Source organism: Odontesthes bonariensis, chromosome 7 (genome assembly GCF_027942865.1).
Source record: "Odontesthes bonariensis isolate fOdoBon6 chromosome 7, fOdoBon6.hap1, whole genome shotgun sequence".
Classification (NCBI taxonomy): Eukaryota; Metazoa; Chordata; class Actinopteri; order Atheriniformes; family Atherinopsidae; genus Odontesthes; species Odontesthes bonariensis.
Genome location: NC_134512.1, coordinates 10221095 through 10236960, shown reverse-complemented (window position 1 = coordinate 10236960; position 15866 = coordinate 10221095). Strand labels below are relative to the sequence as shown.

General features: G+C 38.9%; 1 protein-coding gene across 1 annotated transcript in view; it reads right to left on the bottom strand.

The window, feature by feature from the left end:
* tspan9a (tetraspanin 9a) overlaps positions 1 to 15866 on the bottom strand; it is a 193261-nt gene that overhangs the window by 176927 nt on the left and 468 nt on the right. The window lies entirely within an intron of this gene.

Genomic DNA, 15866 nt, shown 5'->3' with positions numbered 1-15866 from the left:
GTGGATCCATTTTTTTGCTCTCGTGTCCATGGTGTAATTTTGACACACTCCTACTGTGCTGCAAGATAAACAAACAAATGCATGCCGATTTGAATGTGAACAGCGGCACAGCCCTCTATTCATGGAGCATCCACCAGATGGCAGTGTGCAAGGCACAGGGCAATGGAAGTGCCTAGCAGTCCAAGACAGAGGCTTTGGACGATCAATATGGAGTCGACAAGTGTAACAACTGGATGGGTATGGTTAGCAGCTTAATCATTTATGACTTTTCCTAAATCCCTTTGGCTAGGCAGAATGAAAGGTAAAATGTATTAAACTTATTAGTCCAGGGTATTCTTCATTAAGACTGGTCTGGAGCTAGCATTGACGTAGATAGAATCAGAGTAGATAGAACCTAGAGAATCTTTCATAGATTCCGATTCAGGTTATAGGTCAGTGGGAGAAAGCATTCTGACAACAGAATAGCTATTGATGCTAGCGGAGCTGCTATGACTAGCGTCATTGATCATATGTTCTGAACATTTAGATAACAAATATAACACAATGAACATCAGCTGCACTATGTTATAAGCTGCAGGTTTCAAAGCATGAGAAAAAAAATTGTGGGTTATAGTATACATTACATTACATTTTACCTTTCATTCTGCCTAGCCAAAGGGATTTAGGAAAAGTTATAAATGATTAAACGTCTAGTCATACCCATCCAGTTTTTCCACTTGTCGACTCCATATTGATCGTCCAAAGCCTCTGTCTTGGACTGCTAGGCACTGCCATTGCCCTGTGCCTTGCACACTGCCATCTGGTGGATGCTCCGTGAATAGAGGGCTGTGCCGCTGCTCACATTCAAATCGGCATGCATTTGTTTGTTTATCTTGCAGCACAGTAGGAGTGTGTCAAAATTACGCCATGGACACGAGAGCAAAAAATGGATCCACTAATGCAAACAATGGATCCACAAAGGCAAAAAATGGATCCACTAATGCAAACAATGGATCCACAAAGGCAAAAAATGGATCCACAAATGCAGACTGCCAGACTGCACACACAAAGTCAAGTATATGTATGTATATTTATATACATATATACATTTACTTGTGTCACATTGTTATATTTATATTAATTATATATACATTTATAAATTTGTTCATATTTATATTCATTTTTACTCACATATATCTCGATCACAGTTTTATATTTATATTAATTATATATACATTTTTAAATTAATTCATATTTATATTAATTTTTTTTACCCAAAATTTCCCCCATAGTACTCTGCCACTTTTTCTTGAGCTTTTTATACGCTTTTGCTATTTTAATGTCTTGCACAAACCCAACTCAATGACTCAGATGTTTGCTTGCCAATTTAAATCATTCAAAGTGAAAATTAACAGCTATTGAGAGTGACATCTCTGAAAATGTGTAAGAGCAAAGCAATTAAGACAAATACTCTTCCATTGCAATTTGTCACAGCCACGAGATAGTGACAGAACCCAGTGTATTATGTACATCACTATGGCAGAAATGCATTGTTTAGGGATGAAAGACTTGACAAAATAAATTTGTACAATGCTAGTTCATTAAACGAATGTGTAATATATATAAACAGCGCCGACCCTCCCTACACGCAGAACATGCACTGTGTGTAGGGCCCCACGATCCATGGATATACCCTGAAATTAAACAGTCCACATTAACCCATTTTGCATTGGTGAAAAAAAATGTAATATATTTGATCAAACAGCTAAATAATGAAAGAATTTCTGCATTCTAACGATATACAGAACTTGAATATATGGGTAAAATGAACAACAAAAATTATTGGTGTAGATAAATTGTTCCAGAGGTTGATCTAGGGTGTTCTTAGTATTAGATGCTTTGAAATGCTTAGCTTTGAAAGGTGTTACAGGCATGGAAAATAGAAATCACACATCAGAATTTCTAAGTTAACTACACAGACTGAGAGGGATGAAATTTCAGCTCTCAGAATATTTTGACTCAATGAATACACACCCAGATCACATGGATATGAACGCAGTGAGCATTTGAAGCCGCCAAATGGTGTTTGTTATGTGATAAATCATAAGTGGGAACATATATGCACACAGTGAATGGAACTGCTTGATTCAGTTGTACATTAACAGTCACCCTGGGTCAAGAGCAGCCAAGCCTTGATTTAAGTACTCTTTAAGGACTTATTATAGACCAGAAACCCAGAATAGACAAGGTAGTTGTTGAAAAACACTTACTAACAAGCTCAAGTGTCAGTGTTAGGCCTCAACCACAGCCTCTTATTCACAAATACTCAAGGGCTGTGACGTTTACAGCAGCCTGACTCCACCACAAACCTCAGTCAGCAGTGGAAACGAGTTTTGACAGAGGAAGTATTGTACTAAGCCTGGACATGATTCTGCATATTGCTGTGGTTTTCATGACACCATTAATACATCCATAAACACCATTCACCAACTGTACACTATACCCTATGACAGGCATTCCAACTAATAATTTATCAGTAGAGATATTCCTGCTGTAACACCACTGAAGTTTCATTGCCAAAACTGGATTGGCCTTTGAACACCAAGACTAAACAATTGTTTGGAGAAACTTGGTGCGTCCTTTCACATCATTACCATGGAAACTCAAGCTGTTTGGACACATGAACGCTGTCAAATTTAAAAAAAAAATACGTCAGTACTTCGTCTACAGTTGCCATTCCACATGAAACAGACAACAGGTGATTGTTTGTGTAAGGATGAGAATTTCACAATTACCAAATAATCCAATGACAGCAATGAAGGCACCGAAGAAACAGAAGAAGACGTTGACTGATGAAGCAAGGAAGAGAAATAGAGAGGCCGACAAAGCAAGATGAAAATAAGACGAGGGAAGAAGAAACCCAAAACATGACAGTGGCAGAAGTTCTCCACACATTCACTATTGATGAAATGTAACAATTTAAAGAGACAGACAGAACCGTAATCGATACTTAAATATTGTAAATCATACAAAAACAGTTTGCTTTAAAGTGTAAACATTAAATTTATGTCTGATGTCATTTCTGCACATGGAGAAATTATATAAAATAAATCATGTCTGTCATACCTGTAAATTGTTATCATTTAAATGTAAAAACAACATACTAAATCTCAGGCTAGAGTTGCTCTCGGAACAGCCTGTAGGGGGAGCTCCATAATTGGCTTTTTGAGAAGTTACATTGTATTGCTTTAAGATTAAGATTACTTTATTGTCATGTACACACGAATGTTAACACGAAATTACTTCTCTGCATCAGTCCATCAATCTTTTTGAGTGGCCACCGAACCACTGACCTTCCAGTTATTGGACGACCCACTCTAACCACTGAGCCACGGCCGCCCAGCACATCAAGGATTAGGCTTCCTTCTCATCCACAATGAGGATTTTATGTTGTTTCTTTGACATGTATACATATATATAATACCAATAAATGAGGGGAAAGCATCATAAAGGCAAGCAGCAAAATTATGACACAGCAATGATGAGCATACATGTTTACTCAGTGTGAATTCTTCAGAAGTTACCAGATCCATTCACACACTGATGCACTTAGACATTTTCCAGGACTAGGCTACTATGGAGATTTCTGGGTTAAAGCTGCAGTCGGCAGGTTTTCAAAATTGCGAGTCTAAAGTCGGAAAATTCGAACTGATACAACTTTCAGGTCCCTCCCCCAACCTCTAACAAGCTCCGAATCGCCCCCCAAACCCCTCCCCTCTGTGGACGAGGTTGTGCACGTGAGTTCACACCAGTGTGAGCGCACACAAGCTGGGGCAGACTCACGCTCAGCAGCGTGTGCACAAGCTGTGATTGACAGGTAGGATTCCTCCACCCTAACTTGATTGGTTAAAAACAGCCGGGAGCGCTCGATTTTTGCAAGCATGATTACAGGCTTCAGAGGGAGCTATAGATTTCGTTATTTTTCCTAAACAGCCTATTTAATATTCTACTTCCAGAATCCCATGACAGTTCAAGCTAATATGACTAAAAAAAAGTTGCCGACCGCAGCTTTAAGTACAAAATAAATTGAGTCTTTCTCAAGCAGGTATTTGTGCTTTAACATGCAGGCTCTCCAGAAAATGCCTTGGATATTTCAGGCTACCGTGCATTTGTGAAAATCCCCGAATGCAATGTGGTTGCTACCTTCTGACAGGCTTGTGATCTACAATTAGGTAGGCCGGTCAGCCAAAAAGCCAATTTCACTCCCACAGGAAATCCCTTTTCAACAACAACACTGACCACCCTCTACATAACATTTTGTTGATACAACAGTGTGATCACTATGAGACTTTGTTAATGAAAACGTAAAAGAGAGAGATTCCTCCCAGCAACAATAACAACACATGATGAAAGCTTATGGATGATTGCTGAAAAACATTTTTTTTAAAAATAGTGCAACAATATAATTTACCCTCGGGATAAATAAAACATTTTTTCATATCATTTTATTTAATTTAATTTAATTTGACAAATCAAGCATGGAAAGCAGCAGTCTGTCTGCATTGCTGTAAGTGCTGTAGGATGGTACAATGTCAGCCTCCTTGAAAGTTAACAAAAGGAAATTGTACCAGAGGGATATAGGGTATGCAATAATAATTTACTGTTTCACATCAAAACTCTAGCATGAGCCTGACAGTGGCAGGCACATCTCACCTCACATGGTCTATATCAGTAAGAGCAGCAGCAGTCCCAGAGCTGAGAATATAAGTCGCTCAGTGTGGTCTGTCAAAGACATGGGCCTCTCCTAGCCAAAGAGTAACAATACGGATGGAAATGTCTCAGGGGAAACTCAGTTCAAATATAAACCTGCATCACTGCATTACTTGCTGTGGCTATCATGTTGTACTCTATCCGAAAGGAATTACAGACTGTGAAAGGGATCTCACCTTCATTTCATGAAGTGTCGTTACCCCCACAATAAGTAAATGTAAAAAGCTTACAAGAGTCCCATTAGTTGCCCCAGAGATGAACCTGAAATTTGTTTTTCAAGTGAGCTGGTTGTGAAACAGTCCATTCGGCATGCATACCAAGTGTCCTTCTGATGTGCATGTCAAGCAGGATCTCTCTAAATATGTGAATGCATGTGTCAAACAGGCTCAGAGCAGGGGCAGAAAAGTCTCCTGCTCCCACCCTCCAATACTGTTTGGAGAGGAGGCAAAGTGATTGGAGAACAGGTTCATGTGTGAAGCAGACTGCAATCCCTTGGCAAATTTCAGGACTGGAAGAAAAAGACCCTCCTGTCGGCATTGCTGTTTTTTCTCTTTTTCTTCCAAAATATAATGAATGTTTCTTGAAATAGTTTAATCAGCTCCCTCCTCCTCCATTTACTTATTTATTGTCATAGATATAACTTGTACACAGCCTTCCCACATCCTGTGAACAAATTTGTTAGCTTTTTCTATTTACCAGATAGACTTAGACCACAAAATGTTTCATTAGCACTTCGGTGGGATCAAATCTATGGTGTAATTGCTAGCTGCATTTCCTCAAAAACTTTGTGCAATTAGCACACTGTTAGAAAACAAAATTCCAAAAATTCCAGTTTGCTGCTGTAGCTAAGATATAGGTTGGTTAGGCTTTTGCCCCATTTCACTTGATGTATTCATTGATGTGTGAATGTGTCCAACGTACAGGATAACAAAAGTGTATGAATATTTGTGTGAAGGGATGAAAGAACTGTGGGATCTGTAATACCTATTTGAGTTTAATTTTGGCACAGAAACATAAAATATGAGGTCTAATCTTGTTTACCTTCACACCTTCAGCGTACAGTTATATTGATGTAGGGATGTGATGTGATGAGGAGACTTCAAAGGGTGTTTTGCAAATAGACAAGTTTCAATATGCCATTCCCTTGTCTGACTTCCTGCGTGTCTCATCTGCTCTGTGAAGCTTGCAAGGCTTCTGTCCAAAATAGACAAGTAGCGTATTTATAGCAGAGTGAACCACCAAGCTGCTTCTGGGACACTTCTGAAACATGCTGCAGCACAGATGATGGAATTGGACAAACATTGTCTAGAATGGCCAAAATCAACTCCAGGATCCACTTTGCAGCCGGAGCTCCCTGCTGTTGCATCTGGTGAAATCCAAGGGTTAGCGGCTCACTTGGTTCTGGAAAAAGACACAGTGAAGACCATGTTGGGTCCAAAAGATGTAGGGATTACTATAGTTAAGCAGCAGCAGGTGAAATCTCTGCACTACATGTTGTTCATCCTTATAGAACTTGAAAACCCCAAAATGTGCTCATCAGTTATCCTAAAGATACTATGCTGGGAAACAACAATGAATGTCTTCCCTAATAAACAATAATTACCATCACCATTTCTTACACAGCATCTAATTAAGGAGGAATCATTAGAATATGTTTATAAAAAATAGTATGAAGTATAGTATCTGGGAATGATGAAAGTTAGCTTAATCTCCGTTAGCTCATGTTTTACTTCAGCAAGTTGTGAGCAGTTGTTACGTTTCCCATTATTAAGAGTTACGTTTCTCAAGGCAGAAGTGTAATAAGTCCCCAACTGTATGCAGAGTTGGTCAATGCTGTGTGTAATAACATGCACTAAAACCCGCTTGTTTCAGTGGGAGAGAGTTTATCGTTTTCCATGCCAACAATCCTAAATAGCGTTAAGATATTCTAATTGTGACTAGCAAAAAAAGAAAACAGCCCATGCAGATTTTAACGAGTTGAAAATTCTCAGTCAACCAAAAGCTGTAGTCATTTTTATTCTCCCCAACAGAAAACATTTGCAGATTGCCTGGCTTGAGCATTAAAAGTCAGATTTGCTGTGCTACATCTGGCTTTGTATGCGTTTCTCCTGCATGCCTGGCTGAAGAATCTCATTTTGAAACAACAATGTGGAAAAAATAACAGCTATTCAACACAGCCCTCTGGTTCATTGCCCTTGATCGAAAACCATTACTTCTTCTCAGAATAGCACTCAATTTCTAAAGTTTGAATGATTTCCAATTTCCGACAAAAAAAAAAAAAAAAAAAAAAAAGAGGTATCCTTATTCATTTTAAACTCTCAGACATCATCAATGTAGACCATCAAGAACTGAAAAAGTTGCAAGTATGCTCACATACAAATATATACACATATGTAATATGTTTATCAATTATACATAAAAAATTACTACAGCAACAGTTCTAATTGTTGTTAATTTCCAAAAAAGGGCTTAGAGGTTTGAAATAAGCCAAATTCCCAAATTATAAAGAATGCATTGGGGCGGTCGGTGGCGTAGTGGGTTAAGCAGCCGCCCCATGTACAGAGGCTACAGTTCTCGCTGCAGCTGGCCCTGGTTCACTCCCGCACCGAGCGGCCCTGTGCTGCGTGTCTTTCCCATCTCTCTGCCCCCTGCATTCCTGTCTCTCTCAAACTGTCCTAACATTAAAGGCATAAAAAGCCCAAAAGAAATACTTAAAAAAAAAAAGAATGCATTACTCTAAAATTTCAAGCAGCTTTTTTTTTTTAATGCAAACAAAAAAGCTGGGATAGAAAACCACTGTACCTGCTGTTAGTGCTGGGCGGTATGACCAAAAATACATATCACGGTATTTTTTCACGGTTTCACGGTATATCACGGTATTTTTTTTTTCATGCATAATTAGGTGTTCACAGCATTTTCTACAGATTTAAAACAGAATTACTGCAGTAGATTAATTTAGGATGGTCTATTTTACCGTCATAGAATAACGCCCCACAAAATGATGCTGTTTACAAAGAAGTGCTACTCATGATTCTGATGAAGTGAGGAATCGGAATGCAAACAATTGCAGTCAAAATACAGAACTTTTACTGTGCAAATTTCAAACATCTTTTATGAAAATCAATACAAAAAAGTAGAGCAACTTGCAATAATTATATTTTTGCATCAATATGAGGTCGTAGGCAGTCCCTCTAGCAAACGCGTCTTGAAGTGACATTTGGCTCGACTTTTCTTTTGCTTTCCCCGTGTTACCTGCTGATGTGGCAGGTGCTGACCTTAACTTCATGCATTCTTGATATTCTAAGACATGCTTACGGCTAAGGTGATGGAGCAAATTGCTCGTGTTGCCACCTCCAGCGACAACTGTAGCCCGACAACACTTATAAAAAATAAAAAATAAAATGGTTGTTTGGTCGACGTCGGATTTTTTTAAACCAAAAAACTTCCAAACTACAGACACGGCTCCTTTTTTTGGCACAAGTTCTTCTGTGTCAGCATGTTCTACTAGTTCTGCAGCTTCGATTTCGGAACTTTCCATGTCTATCCTATCCACCTTCACCTTCGCGTAACGCAAGTGCTTATTACCTCCTCGCACCCATAGACAGTAAACATGCGCGTTTAGAAGCGCGACACTGAAAAGGGTCCCGTCTCAAACAATGTCGCGTGACGCAGCGTTCCCCCCTTTGTGTAATCAAATACACCGGTATGGCGGTATATTAAAAATTCATATCATAACGAAATTATAAACCGGTATTCGGTGTGAACCGGTATACCGCCCAGCACTACCTGCTGTTAAAAAACACAATATATGAAGTAGGCTAAACATTCATACAAGACAAAATATGTACAGCTATCGCACACCATGACATTAAAAGGTTGAGCAAACAGTCACCTATTTTTTAGAGTGTTGTAGGAGTGTGTTAGAGGCTCCACAATAAGTTCAAGAATAACTGTATTCACCCAAACAGTAGACAAGACTCTCGTAACAAATTGAAGAAGAATTGTGAAATAAAAAAACAAACAAAAAAAAAAAACTATGAGTAAAAATCTCACATGGGTATATACAATTTTGTTTTTAACCATATCTTGTGTTCCTTTTTTGTAAAGTCATGCAAATATTCACCAAAGATTCAAGTAGACATTCATGCCCATTATGGACAAAGTTCCATGGACTTTCCCCATGCACATGCTGTTAGCAAAGCTATAAACATACAAAAGTCAAGAAAACATATGCTTTTAAGATCAGTTCTGAAAGCCCTAAATGACTGGATGTTTGCAAGAGATCAACTTGTTAGAAGTCAGCTGGCAAAAAGTTGCTGAGGCATTTATGACTTTCACATATGCTGAGCTCACCACAACATGACATTAAAAACAAATGAAATGAGTGAAAAGAAAAAGAAAATGTCAAATGCCTATAAACCAAAGGGTGGCCAGTGCCAAAGCACCCTTCAATGATGTGTGACTATTGATGCCACGGCAACTGAACTAGAACATTACCATCAGGGATCTTTGAATCTGTCATTAAAAGTGAGCATTTGGCAGCACAGGCAAATCTCTTTCTGAATACTCAGTATGTTGTAATGTGCAGCAGTCAATATAGAAAAATAATGACAAAAGTTTTCTCATTAACATGACTTTCCACCTGGCACTGTATCTACTAAATAAATCGCATGCCTTGAAATGATGGTCTTTTCCATTTTATTACACCAAATCTGTTTAAGTTCTTGGTTAAGATATCAGTTTACGCTTTGATTTGAAGTAACTAACTTATGCTCTTCTGTAAAAGATTTTACAGCACTCTATTGCAATAAATAGATGAATGGATGATGATCAATCTGCCTAATCTGATCCAATGTCCTCGCCAAAGTCATCGCACAAAGAGAATAAAGGAGCAATACAAGCAAATAACAAGTTCCAGATCTGATAGTAATGAATTATAGAAGACATACTGCTGACCACCTGCCTAAATGATCATTTATGGATAAAAATGGAAGAGCCAGGGAACAAAACACTATGCCACATCTAATAAGCTTCTAAAGAAGAGTAGAATATCTTTAAAGAGCTCAATTTCCAGTGTGAGGACTCAGTCCAACGGGCACCAGACTGGAGTTATTCAAAAGGTGCTTTTGATTAGAGCACTTGCATGAGGCCGGATGAGAGCTGGCACAATTAATCACAGTAGTTTCAAAGCTGGTAACAAATTACTCCCTTAGGATCTTTTTGATTTTGGACCAAGAAGCATTTAGGACAGGGCAGGAAAGGCTGCCAGAGAAGATGAGCTAAGCTTGCAGAGTGGGAAATGTGACTTTGATGGGGGGCTTTTTTTTGTCTCTGTTCTGTCAGAAAACATTTAGGTTGTTACATCCCTGAGTGCTTTTGTAAATAATATAATATTCTGAAAAAGCTCTGCTATGCCTGAGTTCAGAGTAGTAATTGAAATCCCTTTCACAATTCACTATATTCCAGACAACACAATGTGTTAAGACAACAGCCCAGGGTGCTGTTATTTTTCGCCTTTTCCACTTTGGTGGTGGACTTCAAAAGTGGCCTGACTGAAGAGTCAGCCTAAGAATTACAAATTTGACCAAAAAAAAAAAAAAAAAAAAGAAGCAAACTGTGGGTGGCAGGTCTTTCATCTTCGGCCTTCAATTTGGTAGTCAGGTAAAAGTTGTCATTCCTTCTTAAATCACATAGTATGTGGTGGCTAAATAAACACAAAACTCAAAATGACTTCTCAGAGACACAGAAGTATATAAAAACACATATCTGCCCACCAACTGCCCTCAGTCTCATGCTGCAAATGCCATTAAGGTACAAGTACTGTATTTGAGTATCACCTTCATTGCATATTCTCCTTTTTAACAAAAGTTAAATACTACAAACATTGGGGGAATGATTTTGCCCTGTTGAAAGTTAAAAGATCATTTACATTGACAAAAAGCTACATAAAACTACTTGAATTGCCTTAAGCTCTTAAAAAGGCTCTGAATTCAGCCTTCAGGATTTTCTGAAGAAAGCGTTTGTGACAGAAAGCTTGCTGCCAGAGAGGCTTTATAACCAGCACATTTTCTGAAACTTAATGATGTCATTTAGTTTGCCTAAATCTAAACAAACTTTATCAGAAATTTTTTTTTCCAAAAATTATAAGAATAAGTCAATATGATATAATAGCAGTCTCCGCCTTACAGGTGGGAGGATGGTGCAAGTCACAAGGTTTCCAACCCTTAATATGGAGGTTTGGGCTCATCTGGATTCATGACATAAAAAACAGTTTCTACATAGGAAAGGAAACATTTTGGAATAACTTGAGTGTTTTTAAAGGGGGGGAAGCTGTATAGAAAATAAATATTAAATCATTTAATGAAAAAAAAATGTATTTCATAAGTGAAAGGCTCTCTCTGACTAACAAACTGCCACTACTGCTCCCTTTCACAAGAATGAGGCAAATTCACCCAATTGAAGGGTGGGGGGCACAGATAGGCCCCACAGCAGAGCTTAGAAGACTTCTGCATGAGCAGACACTTTATTTCTTTTGTTCTAAAATAAATTAGTCTATCAGGAAGCTCAGTTCTCACTTGATTTATGAATAAATCACATCTCCGGTCCATTGTGTTCTTTTTCTAAACTACAATTAAAATTGGGAACCAATTAAAAACCCAAAATCAAACCATTTTAGAGTGAAATAACAACTCGTATACCACTGATAGAAATTGGCAGTGTTTAGCCAGCTTTTAAAAGCTGACCTGTTGCCAATGGACAACAACTTGTGCTCTGCCCGGATGTTAGGGATAGAGTTCTCATTTTAAGACTTTTGCAGCAGACAATGGGCCTCCAGAAACTTGAACATTTTATATGAATGGATCTGTTTTAGACTGTGCTACAGAACAACAGCCTCTGCTTACAGACCTACCTGTTAAATCCAGGTAAGCTGCTTCCTAATTGTTTTTGCACACAAAATTATACAAACATGCATATGGGTGTGATGCAAAGCTCAACTACACAATAACCGAAAACAAAACTTTGTTTTCTATTTTGAATCAAAAAGTTCCTTGAAAATTTAGAATGCAGTAGTGTGTTGTGCTTCATTGTATTTCATAGAATCGGAGAAAATAAACGTATACTTCTGATTTAAATCAATTAGGATGAGATTATACCTCTCCTATGTTAAATGGAGCACACTGGCAAACTACAATGAACCTTGCAAAAACAATAGCTTAATCTAATGTAATCGATTTCAAATGATACTGCTAAAAGCTAGGTTTCCTACACTGTGTCCCTTTTTACAAAGAATGGCATTGCTCACTGAAGTCATTGTAACAGTTTTAAACAATGTGGTTAAATGATTCAATTGTTAAAAGCTTAGACATAACATGTACAGAGATAGTCCACGATCAAAGTTCTGCTTATAGGCAGTGGAGCCATCTCTTATCCATTATGCTCAAACTGGTCTGGAGCAGGGTAATGGGATCCACCTAAAGCCAGTTAAAAATCAAGGAGAATAAAAGCATTTTTAACAGGCTTTAAGTAACGAGTGGCAAATAAAAATAAATGTGCTCCAATCAAAAATACTGCTTAGACATATGGCTACAGTTTTGTGAACCATTTCCCTCAAAAGGAAACTCCACACTTCAGCTCTCAGCTCAGCTAGCACACTATAAATCACAATACCACGTCTGAAATGGACATGGTCCGTGGCAACTGGATTTTTTGTGACCTAAAGTGACAAAATGTCATTAACTAGAACCAGGTGCATATATATGTATATACATACATATATATATGCGTGTGTGCATATATAAGTCCATAGTGTATACATATAAATACTGCAACAATGTTGGAAATACAGTTGTACAAAATACACAAAAAGCCCAAACTGTATTTCACTCAATCTACTGTCATGCTATTTGATATTTTTGAGTAATTATATTGTGATTTTTGTTATTATGCTCCACTGTTTATTTACATTCATGACAAAAGTGATTAGATTTGATTGTAAAAGTAAGCATAATGATATATTGGAGAGTAATGTAATAATAAACTATGGTTACAGTTCATTGAAAGGACATCATTTTGAAAAAAAACAAAAAGGGCATACACATACTCTCTAACTAACCGCCATTAATAGCTTGTGTCCTTGAGATACAACCGAAAAAATTCCCACACACCAACCAACCAACACAGACAAAGGGACTTGACAGAGGCTGTAACTGCATAGGCCATCAGTAGAGGAAGTTCTCCAAGCTAAAGTCAACAAGTCTGTTTTCTCAAATCCATCTGAGCACTGCAACAAAACTGCGAAAGCAGAACAGATAGCAACAGTCAAGACCACACTTCCACATGAGCCACGAACAGCATGTGTTGCACATTAACATGCCAAGGACCATAGTGGTGAAACTCACGCAGCGATCAAATGTGTATTATGTGTCATTCAAAGTAAATAGGAGGCCCCTACTGCATAAAGCCAGTGGCTGTTTAATTGTTTTGGCAAATACTGTATTTATAGATCAGCTCTTCCACAGTAAGACAAAGTAGCAATGACACCATACAAAATACTCAACATGGTCCAAGCTGTAAACAATTGGTGTTGCATGGAAAATTAATAGGAAACATTATCCTTCTGGTCTTACAAATTCAGGCATCAATTCAGTTTTGGTAAGTGTTATCTGCTGCATCTTCATCCCAAGCAGCTAAGAGCCTGCCTCAGAAATAAACTGGACTGTAAACAAGTGTCTATCATTCACATAGCAAAGTCAAAATATAGGCACATGATGTCCTGCTTGCAGGGCATATACGACTGAGAGTTAGATGTCTGATCTGCCGCCCATGAGTGCACAGCTTGATTAGGCGACTTGTAAAAATATGCATTTGTCCACACGCTTGAAATTAGGGCTGTCGCCCAAGCTCCACTGACACAACATGCAAAGTCAGAGTGAGTCATGGCACATGCTGCTCACCAGCAAAGTGCCAGCGATGTCTCACACAGACAAAGACTGGCTCTTCCTGCCGCTGATTGGACTGAAGGGATGTGATTAAAGCAGCAGAAGTAAGGGGAGAGAACTAAATGTTGATATAACAGCACAGCTCATCCATTGTGAGGCCCAGTGGAGTGAGATCTACCCGGCACAAACAGTCCTGCCCCCTCGTCCAAGAGAATAGGAACTTTCACGAAGGGACAGAACAGAGAGCTGAGCTCTGTGGTGGCTGTGTGGGAGAGAGAAAGCTGAGGAAGTCAACTCAGTTGGAGGCTTGCATTGCTTCTTTTGTTTGGAGAATCAGCCAATGTGGGACAGAGGAAAACCTCTTCACAAAAGGTTAGAATAGCTTCTGATTATCAAATAGTCAGAGAAAGTTGGCTGTTGATATCAACCCCTTGATGTCTGTATGCTGGTTTCCTGATGCTCAATCAGCTAAATGTGGGCCCCTGTTTGTATGTTGGGTTTTTTTGCATGATTAAAGGACAGCTAAAGAGTAAACTTGTACTCCGGAGCTGTTAAAATAAATAACCACAAGAGTGAAAATAACAAAATAAGATACTTGTTTTCAATGGTGCATCACAGAGGGGGCACTGATCCTGCACCACGAGAGAGGGAGGAATGTGGGGTCAGATGAAGACCTTCCTACCCTCCCATATACAAGAATAGCCATGATCTATACCACACCATGTTGACGCGTGTGAAGTTAAAGCAATACTATGTAACATTTCTACCTTAAAATAACAGCTTGAAAAAAATTGTGCGGCTAGAATGAGTTTTAATATTACGATTGGCCTGTATCCTATGCCCTTCGGGGGTCTGAGCTGGAATAACTGAGCTATGTAACTTTGCTGGACCGGCCCGGGAGCTGAGTGGAAGTACTTCGACTTGCTTTCTGGCACACCTACCGCAAAAACAAATAGACCCCTCTCACGCTCCCAGGTACATTTGATTACTCTTACCTTCTCGGTCGACATAGCTTGCAACTTCTGACTCCTCGCCGGTTCGTCAACAAACGTGAAACGTGAAAGCGAAAGGGTGTTGTATTTACGACAGTGTAACCGTACATTACCTCCAAGCCTGTAGGGGGAGCTCCATGGTGGGCTTTTTGAGAAGTTACATTGTATTGCTTTAAAGGCGAGCTGCTGTTTTGATATGGCACCCTTTGACTTCTGTGTTGGGATCTTGATGGTACACAGTTAAATCTCAATGATAGTTTATTAAATAAAAAACAGATTTAGATTTTCATAAAGACAAAGACGCGCTAACTTTACTATAAGGTTTGGCAACACAAATATCTTTTTCATCAGCCACAAGTAGAGAGGAAACATAATGAAAAGCATCACAGTATGTAGAGATCCATCCACAACTAGTAACAGCACAAAACATAATTCAGTTCTCACACTCAGTCATCACTCTATAGGATCTCTCCTGGCAGCACCGCTTCAGTGATCGGACTTAAAATCACATTTTCAGCATCCTTCGGTGTATCAAAGGCAGCCTGAAAAGACACGGGGCTGATTTAAGTGCTCGAACACACACAACTTATATGTCTGTGTGCAAATCCACTGATAAGTTAATAGTTACATGAAGCATGCTGCTCAGATGAATGAGTGGCATCTCATACAGCTGTTGCCTCTCAGAAGCTTCTGATTCTTGACATTCCCCCTGGCTTCCACGATAAACTTTTAGTGTCATGCCAAATATGCCATGTGTTAACTCTGACTGGAAAATGTTTCACTTACACCAAACAGGAATAGCCTGATGTCTTCATAACCACTTGTTGAAACAATAGGCTACCTCTGTGGCCAGATGAACTGTTAAAGCGATCCAGGTTTTAATATTGTCACATTCAAAGTTTCCCAGCATGTGACAGCCCCATGACACCCTGCCAAAAATAAATGATCGTGATTTAACAGTCACGGGCATTTTATGGCCCTGACAGGAGTTGGTAAAAAAAAATTGAAAACATTAAACTCGCATAACTCAACTCAAGAGATGACAACTCACAGCGCAGTAACGCAATATTCCCACAGTACCTCTCATGTCATATGGCTACCACAAATTGGCTGACACACTCCGACAACTCATCACAAAGACACCACACTGTTGTTGTTTCCTTTAGATGCGGGCTATAGATACATG